General features: G+C 46.2%; 17 non-coding genes across 17 annotated transcripts; all 17 read right to left on the reverse strand.

Annotated features, from left to right (window-relative positions):
• Positions 1-314: 314 nt before the first annotated feature.
• On the reverse strand, positions 315-387 carry trnaf-gaa (transfer RNA phenylalanine (anticodon GAA)). The gene has a single exon. It is a non-coding gene; the product is annotated as a tRNA-Phe (tRNA).
• Positions 388-696: 309 nt separating this feature from the next.
• trnaq-uug (transfer RNA glutamine (anticodon UUG)) lies at positions 697-768 on the reverse strand. Its single transcript has one exon. It is a non-coding gene; the product is annotated as a tRNA-Gln (tRNA).
• A 70-nt stretch (positions 769-838) lies between these two features.
• trnaf-gaa (transfer RNA phenylalanine (anticodon GAA)) lies at positions 839-911 on the reverse strand. Its single transcript has one exon. It is a non-coding gene; the product is annotated as a tRNA-Phe (tRNA).
• A 93-nt stretch (positions 912-1,004) lies between these two features.
• On the reverse strand, positions 1,005-1,078 carry trnai-aau (transfer RNA isoleucine (anticodon AAU)). Its single transcript has one exon. It is a non-coding gene; the product is annotated as a tRNA-Ile (tRNA).
• An 88-nt stretch (positions 1,079-1,166) lies between these two features.
• trnap-agg (transfer RNA proline (anticodon AGG)) lies at positions 1,167-1,238 on the reverse strand. Its single transcript has one exon. It is a non-coding gene; the product is annotated as a tRNA-Pro (tRNA).
• A 5,445-nt stretch (positions 1,239-6,683) lies between these two features.
• On the reverse strand, positions 6,684-6,756 carry trnaf-gaa (transfer RNA phenylalanine (anticodon GAA)). Its single transcript has one exon. It is a non-coding gene; the product is annotated as a tRNA-Phe (tRNA).
• A 302-nt stretch (positions 6,757-7,058) lies between these two features.
• trnaq-uug (transfer RNA glutamine (anticodon UUG)) lies at positions 7,059-7,130 on the reverse strand. The gene has a single exon. It is a non-coding gene; the product is annotated as a tRNA-Gln (tRNA).
• A 70-nt stretch (positions 7,131-7,200) lies between these two features.
• Positions 7,201-7,273, reverse strand: trnaf-gaa (transfer RNA phenylalanine (anticodon GAA)). Its single transcript has one exon. It is a non-coding gene; the product is annotated as a tRNA-Phe (tRNA).
• A 93-nt stretch (positions 7,274-7,366) lies between these two features.
• On the reverse strand, positions 7,367-7,440 carry trnai-aau (transfer RNA isoleucine (anticodon AAU)). The gene has a single exon. It is a non-coding gene; the product is annotated as a tRNA-Ile (tRNA).
• Positions 7,441-8,342: 902 nt separating this feature from the next.
• On the reverse strand, positions 8,343-8,414 carry trnaq-uug (transfer RNA glutamine (anticodon UUG)). The gene has a single exon. It is a non-coding gene; the product is annotated as a tRNA-Gln (tRNA).
• Positions 8,415-8,649: 235 nt separating this feature from the next.
• Positions 8,650-8,723, reverse strand: trnai-aau (transfer RNA isoleucine (anticodon AAU)). Its single transcript has one exon. It is a non-coding gene; the product is annotated as a tRNA-Ile (tRNA).
• Positions 8,724-8,811: 88 nt separating this feature from the next.
• On the reverse strand, positions 8,812-8,883 carry trnap-agg (transfer RNA proline (anticodon AGG)). The gene has a single exon. It is a non-coding gene; the product is annotated as a tRNA-Pro (tRNA).
• A 2,685-nt stretch (positions 8,884-11,568) lies between these two features.
• Positions 11,569-11,640, reverse strand: trnaq-uug (transfer RNA glutamine (anticodon UUG)). Its single transcript has one exon. It is a non-coding gene; the product is annotated as a tRNA-Gln (tRNA).
• Positions 11,641-12,112: 472 nt separating this feature from the next.
• Positions 12,113-12,184, reverse strand: trnaq-uug (transfer RNA glutamine (anticodon UUG)). Its single transcript has one exon. It is a non-coding gene; the product is annotated as a tRNA-Gln (tRNA).
• A 70-nt stretch (positions 12,185-12,254) lies between these two features.
• Positions 12,255-12,327, reverse strand: trnaf-gaa (transfer RNA phenylalanine (anticodon GAA)). The gene has a single exon. It is a non-coding gene; the product is annotated as a tRNA-Phe (tRNA).
• A 93-nt stretch (positions 12,328-12,420) lies between these two features.
• trnai-aau (transfer RNA isoleucine (anticodon AAU)) lies at positions 12,421-12,494 on the reverse strand. The gene has a single exon. It is a non-coding gene; the product is annotated as a tRNA-Ile (tRNA).
• An 88-nt stretch (positions 12,495-12,582) lies between these two features.
• On the reverse strand, positions 12,583-12,654 carry trnap-agg (transfer RNA proline (anticodon AGG)). Its single transcript has one exon. It is a non-coding gene; the product is annotated as a tRNA-Pro (tRNA).
• Between the last annotated feature and the right edge of the window lie 5,724 nt (positions 12,655-18,378).

An 18,378-nucleotide genomic window follows, 5' to 3' on the forward strand; every position in this document is an offset into this window, starting at 1 on the left:
GAGGACAGAGGAACGAGGAGACGAGGAGGGATATTGAGAAGCACCCTATGTTTCCCCAATTCCGACTCGGTTTGAGAGTGCCAATTTCACCGCCACGTCAGCAGTTGCGCATCACCTCTGTTTTTTCCCTCCCTTCCGCGAAGAACCTAAAAAGGTTCTACCGAGATTTGAACTCGGATCGCTGGATTAAAAGCCCAGAGTGCTAACCATTACACCATGGAACCAACACACCCTCCCAGCTGTCTGTCTGAGAGGGAGATAGCGATGAGGCTAGGTGGAATCAGGTAGCCTAAAGGAGGCAGGCGTGGTTCCTTTGCCGAAACCCGAGATTGAACCAGGGACCTTTAGATCTTCAGTCTAACACTCTCCCAACTGAGCTATTTCGGCCAGGTACTTGTGCTGTTTAGCCTGGCAAATGAAGGTCTCACCGAGATTTGAATTCGGATCACTGGATTCAGAGCCCAGAGTGCTAACCCTTACACCATGGAACCTCGGCGTGTGTCAACTTTTCCCATGAGGTGCAGAGATTTAAGTCATTCAGTCCAGAACCGCGATAGCAAGGAGCAAAATAAGCCTTTGCTTTTTAAGCCCATGTTTCCCCAATTCCGACTCGGTTTGAGGGTGCCAATTTCACCGCCACGTCAGCAGTTGCGCATCACCTCTGTTTTTCCCCTCCCTTCCCCAAAGATCCTAAAAAGGTTCCACCGAGATTTGAACTCGGATCGCTGGATTCAAAGCCCAGAGTGCTAACCATTACACCATGGAACCAACACACCCTGCTAACTGGCTGTCTGAGAGGTGGAATCAGGTAGACTAAAAGAGGGGGAGGTTGTTCATCTGCCGAAACCCGGGATTGAACCAGGGACCTTTAGATCTTCAGTCTAACGCTCTCCCAACTGAGCTATTTCAGCCAGGTACTTGTGCGGTTTAGCCAGCATGGATGTATGGGAGACCGCCCGTCATTTTCGAGAAGAGCAGAGCGAAGGTCCCAGAGAGAAAATGATTGGCCCGTACGGGGATCGAACCCGCGACCTTGGCGTTATTAGCGCCACGCTCTAACCAACTGAGCTAACCGGCCTCTCTCTGGCACATTTTATCCCCAATTGCTCAGAAATATCCTGGTTGCCCTAATAAGGCTGAAGAGATTAAAAGCAAAGCCGAATAATGGGCTCGTCCGGGATTTGAACCCGGGACCTCTCGCACCCTAAGCGAGAATCATACCCCTAGACCAACGAGCCGAAACATACATCCTCCCTGCTGCTGTCGGGCCGAAAAGATTTCAGCTTCCATGGCTTAAAGCGCAATTTTTTGATTAAATCAACAATTAAAAGGTATTCAGTGCAAAGTTTCCAGCACAGAGGAAATGCGGCCTCTTTTTTTGTGGTCATTGGAAATCAAGCTGCAGGACCTGCACACGAATAATGAGAAGCTTACTTACAGGAGCCTGGTCTGCAACACTGGACCCAGTTGATGTTGCAGGAGCAGAGGCAGCACTTGGCTGGACAGAAGGCTGTGGAGGAGACTGCAGAGGAGGCTGAGCAGGGCGCAGAGGAGGAGACTGCAGAGGAGGCTGGGCAGGGCGCAGAGGAGGAGACTGCAGAGGAGGCTGGGCAGGGCGCAGAGGAGGAGACTGCAGAGGAGGCTGGGCAGGGTGCAGAGGAGGAGACTGCAGAGGAGGCTGGGCAGGGCGCTGCAGTCCTGTGGGTGGCTGTAGTGAGGATGGTCCTGGTGCAGAGGGACAGGGGTTGAAAGCCTTGCTGGAAAGGTGGGAGTTGCTCTTTCCAGTGGACAGGAAGCTCTGCAGGCGACTGGGACACCTGGCCAGGGGTCCACAATGCTGGAGGAGCAGGATAAGGGGCAGGAGCAGGGGCAGTAGCACGAGCCGGGGCAGGAGCAGGGCCTCTCGAGCCTGCAGTGCCTGGAGAAAAAAGAAAAAACTTACCCACTTACAGGGTTTGGCTGGAGACAAAATCTTTTGTGTGTCTCTTTTTAGTGGCAGTAGGTGGAGGAGGAACAGACACAGTGGCAGTGGGCACAGCAGAAGTGAGGACAGATGCAGTGGGCACAGTGGTGGTGGGCACGTGGGCTAGAGCCTGCCTCTTCAGCACGTATGCTTTGAAAAGGGCCATATTGGTGTTAGGCCTGGCCTTTGCCTTCTTCAGGTAGGTGATGAGAGCCTGGGCCTCCTTGCTTGGGTCCTCATACACCTCCTTCATTGACCTACCCTTAAAATCCCCAAACTCCACCATCAGACATCCAGAGTCTCCTGTCCTCTGGGCCTCCTGCAGCATGGCCTGTTTTTTTTCTGATACACCTCTACAGCCTCGCCTACCTCCCTGATCTGCGAGGTGTATCTGAGGAACAGGTGTTTGTTGTCCGACAGCGGGTTGTCCCTCTCCTCCTCCCCCAAAATGCTGCTGACCAGATAGCAGGCATACCCCAGTGAGTTCTCCAGCAGCCACAGGAACCTCTGACCCTGGTGTTTCCCAAACTGGATCTTGCAGTGAGCCAGAACCAGGAACTGGTCTCCAGGATTCCCTCCATTCTGCCTCAAAAAGGCAGTGGCCTCAGCCAGGACCTCCTCCTTACACCTGGCCCTCCCTGCCAACACGATCTTCCTCCTATTGGCCTCCTCAGTTGGCCCCATAAGGAGTCGACCCTCAGAGGTTCTTCGTAAAACCGGGTATGCATACATAATCTGAAAGGACACAGGCATAAACAGAACGTTACATAGCTGTCATATTTCAACTGAAAGTATTTTACTACATCATTTGTTTTTTATGTAATTAATTATTATAATATTATAATAATTAATGAATATTATTATTATTATTATTATGAGCATAAGCATTATTGTTTTTTATACAACTGTGAATCACTTTGAATTGCCTTTTGTACAAATTGTAAATAGTGTGATGAACTTATTAATAAGAAAATAAATAACACTTCTTGGTACAATCTTGCTGGTATCATGCCATGCTTAAATCGTTTTGTTTTGTTTAGCTTTTGTGGCAGAGATTACTAAGAAACACCAAATATAACATAAAGGCGTTTATGCCAATTCATAATAATATGATCATCAAACAGATCTAAAACTTAAAATGGTATATCAAATCGTTTTGGTATATCTTTTATAACATAGTTGAGAATCATTTGTTGAAACAAAAATTCATATATGAATTTTTGGAGCCTGCCTCTTCAGCACGTATGCTTTGAAAAGGGCCATATTGGTGTTAGGCCTGGCCTTTGCCTTCTTCAGGTAGGTGATGAGAGCCTGGGCCTCCTTGCTTGGGTCCTCATACACCTCCTTCATTGACCTACCCTTAAAATCCCCAAACTCCACCATCAGACATCCAGAGTGTCCTGTCCTCTCGGCCTCCTGCAGCATGGCCTGTTTTTTCTGATACACCTCCACAGCCTCGCCTACCTCCCTGATCTGCGAGGTGTATCTGAGGAACAGGTGTTTGTTGGCCGACAGCGGGTTGTCCCTCTCCTCCTCCCCCAAAATGCTGCTGACCAGATAGCAGGCATACCCCAGTGAGTTCTCCAGCAGCCACAGGAACCTCTGACCCTGGTGTTTCCCAAACTGGATCTTGCAGTGAGCCAGAACCAGGTACTGGTCTCCAGGATTCCCTCCATTCTGCCTCACAAAGGCAGTGGCCTCAGCCAGGACCTCCTCCTTACACCTGGCCCTATCTGCCAACACGATCTCCCTCCTATTGGCCTCCTCAGTTGGCCCCATAAGGAGTCGACCCTCAGAGGTTCTTCGTAAAACCGGGTATGCATACATAATCTGAAAGGACACAGGCATAAACAGAACATTACATAGCTGTCATATTCCAACTGAAAGTATTTTACTACAGCATTTGCTTTTTATGTAATAAATTATTATAATATTATAATAATTAATGATTATTATTATTATGAGCATAAGCATTATTGTTTTTTATACAACTGTGAATCACTTTGAATTGCCTTGTGTACAAATTGTAAATAGTGTGATGAACTTATTAATAAGAAAATAAATAACACTTCTTGGTACAATCTTGCTGGTATCATGCCCTGCTTAAATCGTTTTGTTTTGTTTAGCTTTTGTGGCAGAGATTACTAAGAAACACCAAATATAACATAAAGGCGTTTATGACAATTCATAATAATATGATCATCAAACAGATCTAAAACTTAAAATGGTATATCAAATCGTTTTGGTATATCTTTTATAACGTAGTTGAGAATCATTTGTTGAAACAAAAAAACACTTGTTTTTGCCTATTCATGTCTTTTTAAATATGTATAACATAGTATTTAAAAAGATAACATAAATATGTATACTGGTGTATAACATAGTATAGTATAACATATATGAATTAAACTTTTTTTTAAAGGTTTTAGTAAAATATCTTCTTGTGCTCAAAATAATGTAATGAATGACAAAAATGAGGATGGAGGAATCGAATGAAAGCTTTTTTATACATTGGAATACTTGATCACTCGAGCGTCACTTCATAGCGTCATCAGCAGCGCTCAAAGGATCTGCCCTCATGTTGTTGCAGTTTGTTTATTTAAGAAATTCATAATAAATAATAATAAAGCAAGATACCCTGTTGAAATATGTGTAATGTGTGGTTTATATAAACTGCAAAGGTAAAGTATACTTTAAAACAGATTGTGACCGATGTGAAGGGGGAGGAGAATGTATACGTGCGTCACGTTTAGTCAATAAAACACTTCCGCATAGGATACAACTGTGTATCCTCGCTCATGACTCCTCTGAAAGCCTCCTCACTCCTCGAGGTGCAATTAGAGCAGTGTTTCCCAAACTTTTTTCAGTCGAGGCACCCTTTGAAAATGTAAAAAAAATTGTGGCACCCTACACTAGTGTTGTCACGATACTACTTTGATACTATACCTTGAAATGTATTGATTTTCAATACCACAGGGAATAACTGCCGTATATAGGCCTACTGTCATATAGATATTTTTTAATATTATCAATTTTTTTGTCCATCCATTTAAAGTCTAGGAAATCATTAATTTCTTCTGCAGAGATGACTTTACATGATGACATATTTAATTAAGGCTTTTATTCATAATTCAGCAAAACATTGCTCAATTACCATTGCAAATCTCACCTAAATGTTTGCTCACTCAGTGTAGGCCTATTTGTGTTTTTATATTGGGATAATTTTGTTATAATTGCACAAGATAGCTTGTTTTTAATATATTTTATAATGTAATAATTTCACAGTTAATCTCCAAATTAATGTATAAACAACATAAAGACAGTATATTTTAAATAATTGTTTAATGGCATCTTTTTTATGAATGAAGCCCAGTATCACTGATACCAATACTGCTACTGATGTCAGGAAATACACAGAAATTGAATAAAGTTATCAAACACTTTACAGTCTTCACTGCATAAATAATAAATTAAATATAGATGAATCCTTATTAAAGCTACAAGCGTTCTTTAGTCAAGAGCAGTGAGTAATTTTCTCTGTTACCTGTTCTTTGATTCTGTTGTCACTGCTGCACTTGTTTATCTCACACGCGTCCCATCTTCTCACAACTCTAATTTAAGATTTTAACTAATTTAAGACTGCTCTCATGAGGATACTCAACAAAACGGACATTTTGTCATAACTGTGTGTTATTATTCGTTCAAGCACGAAAGAGAAGTCGATTCTGGCACGCGATGCGCGTCGTCCTGTGTCAGCAGGACATTCACAGACAGCGCGTTCTCTTTTGTCTTTTCGCGGTTGCATGGTTTAAAAGCATTTGCATGAATAAGAACGTGATTATATAATGTAAGGCTAGCCAAAGGATGACAGAAAAAACGGATGCTGCGTTAATTGTGTTTAAATCTTTTTTAACGCGTAAAACTGAAAAACATTAATCGCACGCGTTACCGTTGACAGCAGTACGGACATAACCGATGTGTTTGTGAATATGCGGCAAGACGGACGTTGTGACAATGGTTCGTGTGTATTTGACCGTAAGCGCAAAAAGCCATGAAAAAGAGGCAGCTTTATGTGTGGACGCTGGGAATGAAGCACGAGAATGAAATCATGAGGAACCCCCGCAATTCAACGAACGCGGAAAACTTATGAGTTGCATTTTTTATTATAAATTTGTGTGCATTATTTGTTGTTATTAGACGATGCGAGAATGATGATACATTTATTACTATTTTTTTTACACATTTTAGCAATTTAAAAATGTTTAATGGAGTTTTTACACGGCACCCCTGCTCTCGCCAGAAGGCACCCCAGGGTGCCGCGGCACCCCGTTTGGGAAACGCTGAATTAGAGAATTGAGATGTCCTTCAAGATGGCTGAGCTCGATCGGTTTCCGGGTCATAGGATGGAGGACAGAGGAACGAGGAGACGAGGAGGGATATTGAGAAGCACCCTATGTTTCCCCAATTCCGACTCGGTTTGAGAGTGCCAATTTCACCGCCACGTCAGCAATTGCGCATCACCTCTGTTTTTTCCCTCCCTTCCGCGAAGAACCTAAAAAGGTTCTACTGAGATTTGAACTCGGATCGCTGGATTCAAAGCCCAGAGTGCTAACCATTACACCATGGAACCAACACACCCTGCCAACTGTTTGTCTGAGAGGGAGATAGCGATGAGGCTAGGTGGAATCAGGTAGCCTAAAGGAGGCGGGCGTGGTTCCTCTGCCGAAACCCGAGATTGAACCAGGGACCTTTAGATCTTCAGTCTAACACTCTCCCAACTGAGCTATTTCGGCCAGGTACTTGTGCTGTTTAGCCTGGCAAATGAAGGTCCCACCGAGATTTGAATTCGGATCACTGGATTCAGAGCGCTAACCCTTACACCATGGAACCTCGGCGTGTGTCAACTTTTCCCATGAGGTGCAGAGATTTAAGTCATTCAGTCCAGAACCCCGATAGCAAGGAGCGAAAGAAGCCTTTGCTTTTTAAGCCCATGTTTCCCCAATTCCGACTCGGTTTGAGAGTGCCAATTTCACCGCCACGTCAGCAGTTGCGCATCACCTCTGTTTTTCCCCTCCCTTCCGCAAAGATCCTAAAAAGGTTCCACCGAGATTTGAACTCGGATCGCTGGATTCAAAGCCCAGAGTGCTAACCATTACACCATGGAACCAACACACCCTGCTAACTGGCTGTCTGAGAGGTGGAATCAGGTAGACTAAAAGAGGGGGAGGTTGTTCCTCTGCCGAAACCCGGGATTGAACCAGGGACCTTTAGATCTTCAGTCTAACGCTCTCCCAACTGAGCTATTTCGGCCAGGTACTTGTGCGGTTTGGCCAGCATGTATGTATGGGAGACCGCCCGTCATTTTCGAGAAGAGCAGAGCGAAGGTCCCAGAGAGAAAATGATTGGCCCGTACGGGGATCGAACTCGCAGCCTTGGCGTTATTAGCGCCACGCTCTAACCAACTGAGCTAACCAGCCTCTCTCTGGCACATTTTATCCCCAATTGCTCAGAAATATCCTGGTTGCCCTAATAAGGCTGAAGAGATTAAAAGCAAAGCCGAATAATGGGCTCGTCCCGGATTTGAACCCGGGACCTCTCGCACCCTAAGCGAGAATCATACCCCAAGACCAACGAGCCGAAACATACATCCTCCCTGCTGCTGTCGGGCCGAAAACATTTCAGCTTCCATGGCTTAAAGCGCAATTTTTTGATTAAATCTACAATTAAAAGGTAGCCAGTACAAAGTTTCCAGCACAGAGGAAATGCGGCCTCTTTTTTTGTGGTCATTGGAAATCACGCTGCAGGACCTGCACACGAATAATGAGAAGCTTACTTACAGGAGCCTGGTCTGCAACACTGGACCCAGTTGATGTTGCAGGAGCAGAGGCAGCACTTGGCTGGACAGAAGGCTGTGGAGGAGACTGCAGAGGAGGCTGAGCAGGGCGCAGAGGAGGAGACTGCAGAGGAGGCTGGGCAGGGCGCAGAGGAGGAGACTGCAGAGGAGGCTGGGCAGGGCGCAGAGGAGGAGACTGCAGAGGAGGCTGGGCAGGGTGCAGAGGAGGAGACTGCAGAGGAGGCTGGGCAGGGCGCTGTTTGTTGTCCGACAGCGGGTTGTCCCTCTCCACCTCCCCCAAAATGCTGCTGACCAGATAGCAGGCATACCCCAGTGAGTTCTCCAGCAGCCACAGGAACCTCTGACCCTGGTGTTTCCCAAACTGGATCTTGCAGTGAGCCAGAACCAGGATCTGGTCTCCAGGATTCCCTTTTTAAGCCCATGTTTCCCCAATTCCGACTCGGTTTGAGAGTGCCAATTTCACCGCCACGTCAGCAGTTGCGCATCACCTCTGTTTTTCCCCTCTCTTCCGCAAAGATCCTAAAAAGGTTCCACCGAGATTTGAACTCGGATCGCTGGATTCAAAGCCCAGAGTGCTAACCATTACACCATGGAACCAACACACCCTGCTAACTGGCTGTCTGAGAGGTGGAATCAGGTAGACTAAAAGAGGGGGAGATTGTTCCTCTGCCGAAACCCGGGATTGAACCAGGGACCTTTAGATCTTCAGTCTACTGTCTCCCAACTGAGCTATTTCGGCCAGGTACTTGTGCGGTTTGGCCAGCATGGATGTATGGGAGACCGCCCGTCATTTTCGAGAAGAGCAGAGCGAAGGTCCCAGAGAGAAAATGATTGGCCCGTACGGGGATCGAACCCGCAGCCTTGGCGTTATTAGCGCCACGCTCTAACCAACTGAGCTAACAAGCCTCTCTCTGGCACATTTTATCCCCAATTGCTCAGAAATATCCTGGTTGCCCTAATAAGGCTGAAGAGATTAAAAGCAAAGCAGAATAATGGGCTCGTCCGGGATTTGAAACCGGGACCTCTCGCACCCTAAGCGAGAATCATACCCCTAGACCAACGAGCCGAAACATACATCCTCCCTGCTGCTGTCGGGCCGAAAACATTTCAGCTTCCATGGCTTAAAGCGCAATTTTTTGATTAAATCAACAATTAAAAGGTAGCCAGTGCAAAGTTTCCAGCACAGAGGAAATGCGGCCTCTTTTTTTGTGGTCATTGGAAATCACGCTGCAGGACCTGCACACGAATAATGAGAAGCTTACTTACAGGAGCCTGGTCTGCAACACTGGACCCAGTTGATGTTGCAGGAGCAGAGGCAGCACTTGGCTGGACAGAAGGCTGTGGAGGAGACTGCAGAGGAGGCTGAGCAGGGTGCAGAGGAGGAGACTGCAGAGGAGGCTGGGCAGGGCGCAGAGGAGGAGACTGCAGAGGAGGCTGGGCAGGGCGCAGAGGAGGAGACTGCAGAGGAGGCTGGGCAGGGTGCAGAGGAGGAGACTGCAGAGGAGGCTGGGCAGGGCGCTGCAGTCCTGTGGGTGGCTGTAGTGAGGATGGTCCTGGTGCAGAGGGACAGGGGTTGAAAGCCTTGCTGGAAAGATGGGAGTTGCTCTTTCCAGTGGACAGGAAGCTCTGCAGGCGACTGGGACACCTGGCCAGGGGTCCACAATGCTGGAGGAGCAGGATAAGGGGCAGGAGCAGGGGCAGTAGCACGAGCCGGGGCAGGAGCAGGGCTTCTCGAGCCTGCAGTGGCTGGAGAAAAAAGAAAAAACTTACCCACTTACAGGGTTTGGCTGGAGACAAAATCTTTTGTGTGTCTCTTTTTAGTGGCAGTAGGTGGAGGAGGAACAGACATAGTGGCAGTGGGCACAGCAGAAGTGAGGACAGATGCAGTGGGCACAGTGGTGGTGGGCACGTGGGCTAGAGCCTGCCTCTTCAGCACGTATGCTTTGAAAAGGGCCATATTGGTGTTAGGCCTGGCCTTTCCCTTCTTCAGGTAGGTGATGAGAGCCTGGGCCTCCTTGCTTGGGTCCTCATACACCTCCTTCATTTACCTACCCTTAAAATCCCCAAACTCCACCATCAGACATCCAGAGTCTCCTGTCCTCTGGGCCTCCTGCAGCATGGCCTGTTTTTTTCTGATACACCTCTACAGCCTCGCCTACCTCCCTGATCTGCGAGGTGTATCTGAGGAACAGGTGTTTGTTGTCCGACAGCGGGTTGTCCCTCTCCTCCTCCCCCAAAATGCTGCTGACCAGATAGCAGGCATACCCCAGTGAGTTCTCCAGCAGCCACAGGAACCTCTGACCCTGGTGTTTCCCAAACTGGATCTTGCAGTGAGCCAGAACCAGGAACTGGTCCCCAGGATTCCCTCCATTCTGCCTCAAAAAGGCAGTGGCCTCAGCCAGGACCTCCTCCTTACACCTGGCCCTCCCTGCCAACACGATCTTCCTCCTATTGGCCTCCTCAGTTGGCCCCATAAGGAGTCGACCTTCAGAGGTTCTTCGTAAAACCGGGTATGCATACATAATCTGAAAGGACACAGGCATAAACAGAACGTTACATAGCTGTCATATTCCAACTGAAAGTATTTTACTACATCATTTGTTTTTTATGTAATTAATTATTATAATATTATAATAATTAATGAATATTATTATTATTATTATGAGCATAAGCATTATTGTTTTTTATACAACTGTGAATCACTTTGAATTGCCTTGTGTACAAATTGTAAATAGTGTGATGAACTTATTAATAAGAAAATAAATAACACTTCTTGGTACAATCTTGCTGGTATCATGCCATGCTTAAATCGTTTTGTTTTGTTTAGCTTTTGTGGCAGAGATTACTAAGAAAACCCAAATATAACATAAAGGCGTTTATGCCAATTCATAATAATATGATCATCAAACAGATCTAAAACTTAAAATGGTATATCAAATCGTTTTGGTTTTTCTTTTATAACATAGTTGAGAATCATTTGTTGAAACAAAAAAACACTTGTTTTTGCCTATTCATGTCTTTTTAAATATGTATAACATAGAATTTAAAAAGATAACATAAATATGTATACTGGTGTATAACATAGTATAGTATAACATATATGAATTAAACTTTTTTTTAAAGGTTTTAGTAAAATATCTTCTTGTGCTCAAAATAATGTAATGAATGACAAAAATGAGGATGGAGGAATCGAATGAAAGCTTTTTTATACATTGGAATACTTGATCACTCGAGCGTCACTTCATAGCGTCATCAGCAGCGCTCAAAGGATCTGCCCTCATGTTGTTGCAGTTTGTTTATTTAAGAAATTCATAATAAATAATAATAAAGCAAGATACCCTGTTGAAATATGTGTAATGTGTGGTTTATATAAACTGCAAAGGTAAAGTATACTTTAAAACAGATTGTGACCGATGTGAAGGGCGAGGAGAATGTATACGTGCGTCACGTTTAGTCAATAAAACACTTCCGCATAGGATACAACTGTGTATCCTCGCTCATGACTCCTCTGAAAGCCTCCTCACTCCTCGAGGTGCAATTAGAGAATTGAGATGTCCTTCAAGATGGCTGAGCTCGATCGGTTTCCGGGTCATAGGATGGAGGACAGAGGAACGAGGAGACGAGGAGGGATATTGAGAAGCACCCTATGTTTCCCCAATTCCGACTCGGTTTGAGAGTGCCAATTTCACCGCCACGTCAGCAGTTGCGCATCACCTCTGTTTTTTCCCTCCCTTCCGCGAAGAACCTAAAAAGGTTCTACCGAGATTTGAACTCGGATCGCTGGATTCAAAGCCCAGAGTGCTAACCATTACACCATGGAACCAACACACCCTCCCAGCTGTCTGTCTGAGAGGCAGATAGCGATGAGGCTAGGTGGAATCAGGTAGCCTAAAGGAGGCGGGCGTGGTTCCTCTGCCGAAACCCGAGATTGAATCAGAGACCTTTAGATCTTCAGTCTAACACTCTCCCAACTGAGCTATTTCGACCAGGTACTTGTGCTGTTTAGCCTGGCAAATGAAGGTCTCACCGAGATTTGAATTCGGATCACTGGATTCAGAGCCCAGAGTGCTAACCCTTACACAATGGAACCTCGGCGTGTGTCAACTTTTCCCATGAGGTGCAGAGATTTAAGTCATTCAGTCCAGAACCGCGATAGCAAGGAGCAAAATAAGCCTTTGCTTTTTAAGCCCATGTTTCCCCAATTCCGACTCGGTTTGAGAGTGCCAATTTCACCGCCACGTCAGCAGTTGCGCATCACCTCTGTTTTTCCCCTCCCTTCCGCAAAGATCCTAAAAAGGTTCCACCGAGATTTGAACTCGGATCGCTGGATTCAAAGCCCAGAGTGCTAACCATTACACCATGGAACCAACACACCCTGCTAACTGGCTGTCTGAGAGGTGGAATCAGGTAGACTAAAAGAGGGGGAGGTTGTTCCTCTGCCGAAACCCGGGATTGAACCAGGGACCTTTAGATCTTCAGTCTAACGCTCTCCCAACTGAGCTATTTCGGCCAGGTACTTGTGCGGTTTGGCCAGCATGCATGTATGGGAGACCGCCTGTCATTTTCGAGAAGAGCAGAGCGAAGGTCCCAGAGAGAAAATGATTGGCCCGTACGGGGATCGAACTCGCAGCCTTGGCGTTATTAGCGCCACGCTCTAACCAACTGAGCTAACCAGCCTCTCTCTGGCACATTTTATCCCCAATTGCTCAGAAATATCCTGGTTGCCCTAATAAGGCTGAAGAGATTAAAAGCAAAGCCGAATAATGGGCTCGTCCGGGATTTGAACCCGGGACCTCTCGCACCCTAAGCGAGAATCATACCCCTAGACCAACGAGCCGAAACATACATCCTCCCTGCTGCTGTCGGGCCGAAAACATTTCAGCTTCCATGGCTTAAAGCGCAATTTTTTGATTAAATCAACAATTAAAAGGTAGCCAGTGCAAAGTTTCCAGCACAGAGGAAATGCGGCCTCTTTTTTTGTGGTCATTGGAAATCACGCTGCAGGACCTGCACACGAATAATGAGAAGCTTACTTACAGGAGCCTGGTCTGCAACACTGGACCCAGTTGATGTTGCAGGAGCAGAGGCAGCACTTGGCTGGACAGAAGGCTGTGGAGGAGACTGCAGAGGAGGCTGAGCAGGGCGCAGAGGAGGAGACTGCAGAGGAGGCTGGGCAGGGCGCAGAGGAGGAGACTGCAGAGGAGGCTGGGCAGGGCGCAGAGGAGGAGACTGCAGAGGAGGCTGGGCAGGGTGCAGAGGAGGAGACTGCAGAGGAGGCTGGGCAGGGCGCTGCAGTCCTGTGGGTGGCTGTAGTGAGGATGGTCCTGGTGCAGAGGGACAGGGGTTGAAAGCCTTGCTGGAAAGGTGGGAGTTGCTCTTTCCAGTGGACAGGAAGCTCTGCAGGCGACTGGGACACCTGGCCAGGGGTCCACAATGCTGGAGGAGCAGGATAAGGGGCAGGAGCAGGGGCAGTAGCACGAGCCGGGGCAGGAGCAGGGCCTCTCGAGCCTGCAGTGCCTGGAGAAAAAAGAAAAAACTTACCCACTTACAGGGTTTGGCTGGAGACAAAATCTTTTGTGTGTCTCTTTTTAGTGGCAGTAGGTGGAGGAGGAACAGACACAGTGGCAGTGGGCACAGCAGAAGTGAGGACAGATGCAGTGGGCACAGTGGTGGTGGGCACGTGGGCTAGAGCCTGCCTCTTCAGCACGTATGCTTTGAAAAGGGCCATATTGGTGTTAGGCCTGGCCTTTCCCTTCTTCAGGTAGGTGATGAGAGCCTGGGCCTCCTTGCTTGGGTCCTCATACACCTCCTTCATTGACCTACCCTTAAAATCCCCAAACTCCACCATCAGACATCCAGAGTGTCCTGTCCTCTGGGCCTCCTGCAGCATGGCCTGTTTTTTTTCTGATACACCTCTACAGCCTCGCCTACCTCCCTGATCTGCGAGGTGTATCTGAGGAACAGGTGTTTGTTGTCCGACAGCGGGTTGTTCCTCTCCTCCTCCCCCAAAATGCTGCTGACCAGATAGCAGGCATACCCCAGTGAGTTCTCCAGCAGCCACAGGAACCTCTGACCCTGGTGTTTCCCAAACTGGATCTTGCAGTGAGCCAGAACCAGGAACTGGTCTCCAGGATTCCCTCCATTCTGCCTCAAAAAGGCAGTGGCCTCAGCCAGGACCTCCTCCTTACACCTGGCCCTCCCTGCCAACACGATCTTCCTCCTATTGGCCTCCTCAGTTGGCCCCATAAGGAGTCGACCCTCAGAGGTTCTTCGTAAAACCGGGTATGCATACATAATCTGAAAGGACACAGGCATAAACAGAACGTTACATAGCTGTCATATTCCAACTGAAAGTATTCTACTACATCATTTGTTTTTTATGTAATTAATTATTATAATATTATAATAATTAATGAATATTATTATTATTATTATTATGAGCATAAGCATTATTGTTTTTTATACAACTGTGAATCACTTTGAATTGCCTTGTGTACAAATTGTAAATAGTGTGATGAACTTATTAATAAGAAAATAAATAACACTTCTTGGTACAATCTTGCTGGTATCATGCCATGCTTAAATCATTTTGTTTTGTTTAGCTTTTGTGGCAGAGATTACTAAGAAACACCAAATATAACATAAAGGCGTTTATGCCAATTCATAATAATATGATCATCAAACAGATCTAAAACTTAAAATGGTATATCAAATCGTTTTGGTATATCTTTTATAACATAGTCGAGAATCATTTGTTGAAACAAAAAAACACTTGTTTTTGCCTATTCATGTCTTTTTAAATATGTATAACATAGTATTTAAAAAGATAACATAAATATGTATACTGGTGTATAACATAGTATAGTATAACATATATGAATTAAACTTTTTTTTTTAAAGGTTTTAGTAAAAATCTTCTTGTGGTCAAAATAATGTAATGAATGACACAAAAAAATACTAAATTAACAACAACAAAAAAATGGTTTAAGGAGGATATAGCTCAATTAGCGGTCGGCTAATTATCTTGACAGTAGAGGCATGTTTTTTACTGTATATCATGGTAAAGTTGCAGGTTCACATGTACAGAAGAAAACGTGTGCTATTACACGCTAGCTAGCTTTATTGGCATGTTTAATTGTCTAAAAACAAACACTGTTTATGAATAAATAATGATCGATTATACAGTCGTGAAGAATAGACTTACCTGTTGCAAAGATTGCAAAGATGACGATAATAATAGCGGTCGCCGATTGGTCAAAAGTAAGCCACAGGAGCAGAGCCAGGAGAGAAACGCGATTGGTCAAAAGTAAGCCACAGGAGAGAAAGGCGATTGGTCAAAAGTAAGCCACAGGAGAGAAACACGATTGGTCAAAAGTAAGCCACAGGAGAGAACGTGATTGGTCAAAAGTAAGCCACAGCAGAGAAACACGATTGGCTCACGTGGGCTTACTTTGGCTCAATTGGTAGGAAGCAGTAGGCGCAAGCGAGGGTTGTAGTGGGATCGATGCCTGCATTCTCCAGTGCTGTCCATCCTTTTTACGCCCCCCTTCAAGGGGCACTACCTAGATGAGCTCTTGCGGCTCAGTGCTGCCGAAAAAGTTTTTTCGAACGAGGTACTGCACAGATTCCTGGCAAAAGCAGTTCCCACCGAGATTTGAACTCGGATCGCTAGATTCAGAGCCCAGAGTGCTAACCATTACACCATGGAACCTTGGCGTGTGTCAACTTTTCCCATGAGCAGCAGAGATTTAAGTCATTGAGTCCAGAAGCACGATAGCAAGGATTTAAGTCATTGAGTCCAGAAGCACGATAGCAAGGAGCAAATGAAGCCTTTGCTTTTTAAGCCCATGTTTCCCCAATTCCGACTCAGTTTGAGAGTGCCAATTTCACCGCCACGTCAGCAGTTGCGCATCACCTCTGTTTTTTCCCTCCCTTCCGCAAAGAACCTAAAAAGGTTCCACCGAGATTTGAACTCGGATCGCTGGATTCAAAGCGCAATTTTTTCATTAAATCTACAATTAAAAGGTAGCCAGTGCAAAGTTGCCAGCACAGAGGAAATTCGGCCTGTTTTTTTGTGGTCATTGGAAATCACGCTGCAGCACCTGCACACGTGCTAGGGATCGCGCCTCGTCTTTGTCTTTGAGAGCGATGGACACCTTCTCTCCATCATCGAGGGGAATTAGCTCAAATGGTAGAGCGCTTGCTTAGCATGCGAGAGGTAGCGGGATCGATGCCTGCATTCTCCAGTGCTGTCCATCCTTTTTACGCCCCCCTTCAAGGGGCACTACCTAGATGAGCTCTTGCGGCTCAGTGCTGCCGAAAAAGTTTTTTCGAACGAGGTACTGCACACATTCCTGGCAAAAGCAGCTCCCACCGAGATTTGAACTCGGATCGCTGGATTCAAAGCCCAGAGGGCTAACCATTACACCATGGAACCTTGGCGTGTGTCAACTTTTCCCATGAGCAGCAGAGATTTAAGTCATTGAGTCCTGAAGCACGATAGCAAGGAGCAAATGAAGCCTTTGCTTTTTAAGCCCATGTTTCCCCAATTCCGACTCGGTTTGAGAGTGTTAATTGTAGATTAAATCTACAATTAAAAGGTAGCCGGTGCAAAGTTTCCAGCACAGAGGAAATGCGGCCTCTTTTTTTGTGGTCATTGGAAATCACGCTGCAGGACCTGCACACGAATAATGAGAAGCTTACTTACAGGAGCCTGGTCTGCAACACTGGACCCAGTTGATGTTGCAGGAGCAGAGGCAGCACTTGGCTGGACAGAAGGTTGTGGAGGAGACTGCAGAGGAGGCTGAGCAGGGCGCAGAGGAGGAGACTGCAGAGGAGGCTGGGCAGGGCGCAGATGAGGAGACTGCAGAGGAGGCTGGGCAGGGCGCAGAGGAGGAGACTGCAGAGGAGGCTGGGCAGGTTGCAGAGGAGGAGACTGCAGAGGAGGCTGGGCAGGGCGCTGCAGTCCTGTGGTTGGCTGTAGTGAGGATGGTCCTGGTGCAGAGGGACAGGGGTTGAAAGCCTTGCTGGAAAGGTGGGAGTTGCTCTTTCCAGTGGACAGGAAGCTCTGCAGGAGACTGGGACACCTGGCCAGGGGTCCACAATGCTGGAGGAGCAGGATAAGGGGCAGGAGCAGGGGCAGTAGCACGAGCCGGGGCAGGAGCAGGGCCTCTCGAGCCTGCAGTGGCTGGAGAAAAAAGAAAAAACTTACCCACTTACAGGGTTTGGCTGGAGACAAAATCTTTTGTGTGTCTCTTTTTAGTGGCAGTAGGTGGAGGAGGAACAGACATAGTGGCAGTGGGCACAGCAGAAGTGAGGACAGATGCAGTGGGCACAGTGGTGGTGGGCACCTGGGCTAGAGCCTGCCTCTTCAGCACGTATGCTTTGAAAAGGGCCATATTGGTGTTAGGCCTGGCCTTTCCCTTCTTCAGGTAGGTGATGAGAGCCTGGGCCTCCTTGCTTGGGTCCTCATACACCTCCTTCATTGACCTACCCTTAAAATCCCCAAACTCCACCATCAGACATCCAGAGTCTCCTGTCCTCTGGGCCTCCTGCAGCATGGCCTGTTTTTTTCTGATACACCTCTACAGCCTCGCCTACCTCCCTGATCTGCGAGGTGTATCTGAGGAACAGGTGTTTGTTGTCCGACAGCGGGTTGTCCCTCTCCTCCTCCCCCAAAATGCTGCTGACCAGATAGCAGGCATACCCCAGTGAGTTCTCCAGCAGCCACAGGAACCTCTGACCCTGGTGTTTCCCAAACTGGATCTTGCAGTGAGCCAGAACCAGGAACTGGTTCCAGGATTCCCTCCATTCTGCCTCAAAAAGGCAGTGGCCTCAGCCAGGACCTCCTCCTTACACCTGGCCCTCCCTGCCAACACGATCTTCCTCCTATTGGCCTCCTCAGTTGGCTCCATAAGGAGTCGACCCTCAGAGGTTCTTCGTAAAACCGGGTATGCATACATAATCTGAAAGGACACAGGCATAAACAGAACGTTACATAGCTGTCATATTCCAACTGAAAGTATTTTACTACATCATTTGTTTTTTATGTAATTAATTATTATAATATTATAATAATTAATGAATATTATTATTATTATTATTATGAGCATAAGCATTATTGTTTTTTATACAACTGTGAATCACTTTGAATTGCCTTGTGTACAAATTGTAAATAGTGTGATGAACTTATTAATAAGAAAATAAATAACACTTCTTGGTACAATCTTGCTGGTATCATGCCATGCTTAAATCGTTTTGTTTTGTTTAGCTTTTGTGGCAGAGATTACTAAGAAACACCAAATATAACATAAAGGCGTTTATGCCAATTCATAATAATATGATCATCAAACAGATCTAAAACTTAAAATGGTATATCAAATCGTTTTGGTATATCTTTTATAACATAGTCGAGAATCATTTGTTGAAACAAAAAAAACACTTGTTTTTGCCTATTCATGTCTTTTTAAATATGTATAACATAGTATTTAAAAAGATAACATAAATATGTATACTGGTGTATAACATAGTATAGTATAACATATATGAATTAAACTTTTTT

This window comes from Siphateles boraxobius, unplaced genomic scaffold (assembly GCF_051911475.1).
Source record: "Siphateles boraxobius isolate OS27281-9 unplaced genomic scaffold, OSU_SipBor_1 269, whole genome shotgun sequence".
Taxonomy (NCBI): Eukaryota; Metazoa; Chordata; class Actinopteri; order Cypriniformes; family Leuciscidae; genus Siphateles; species Siphateles boraxobius.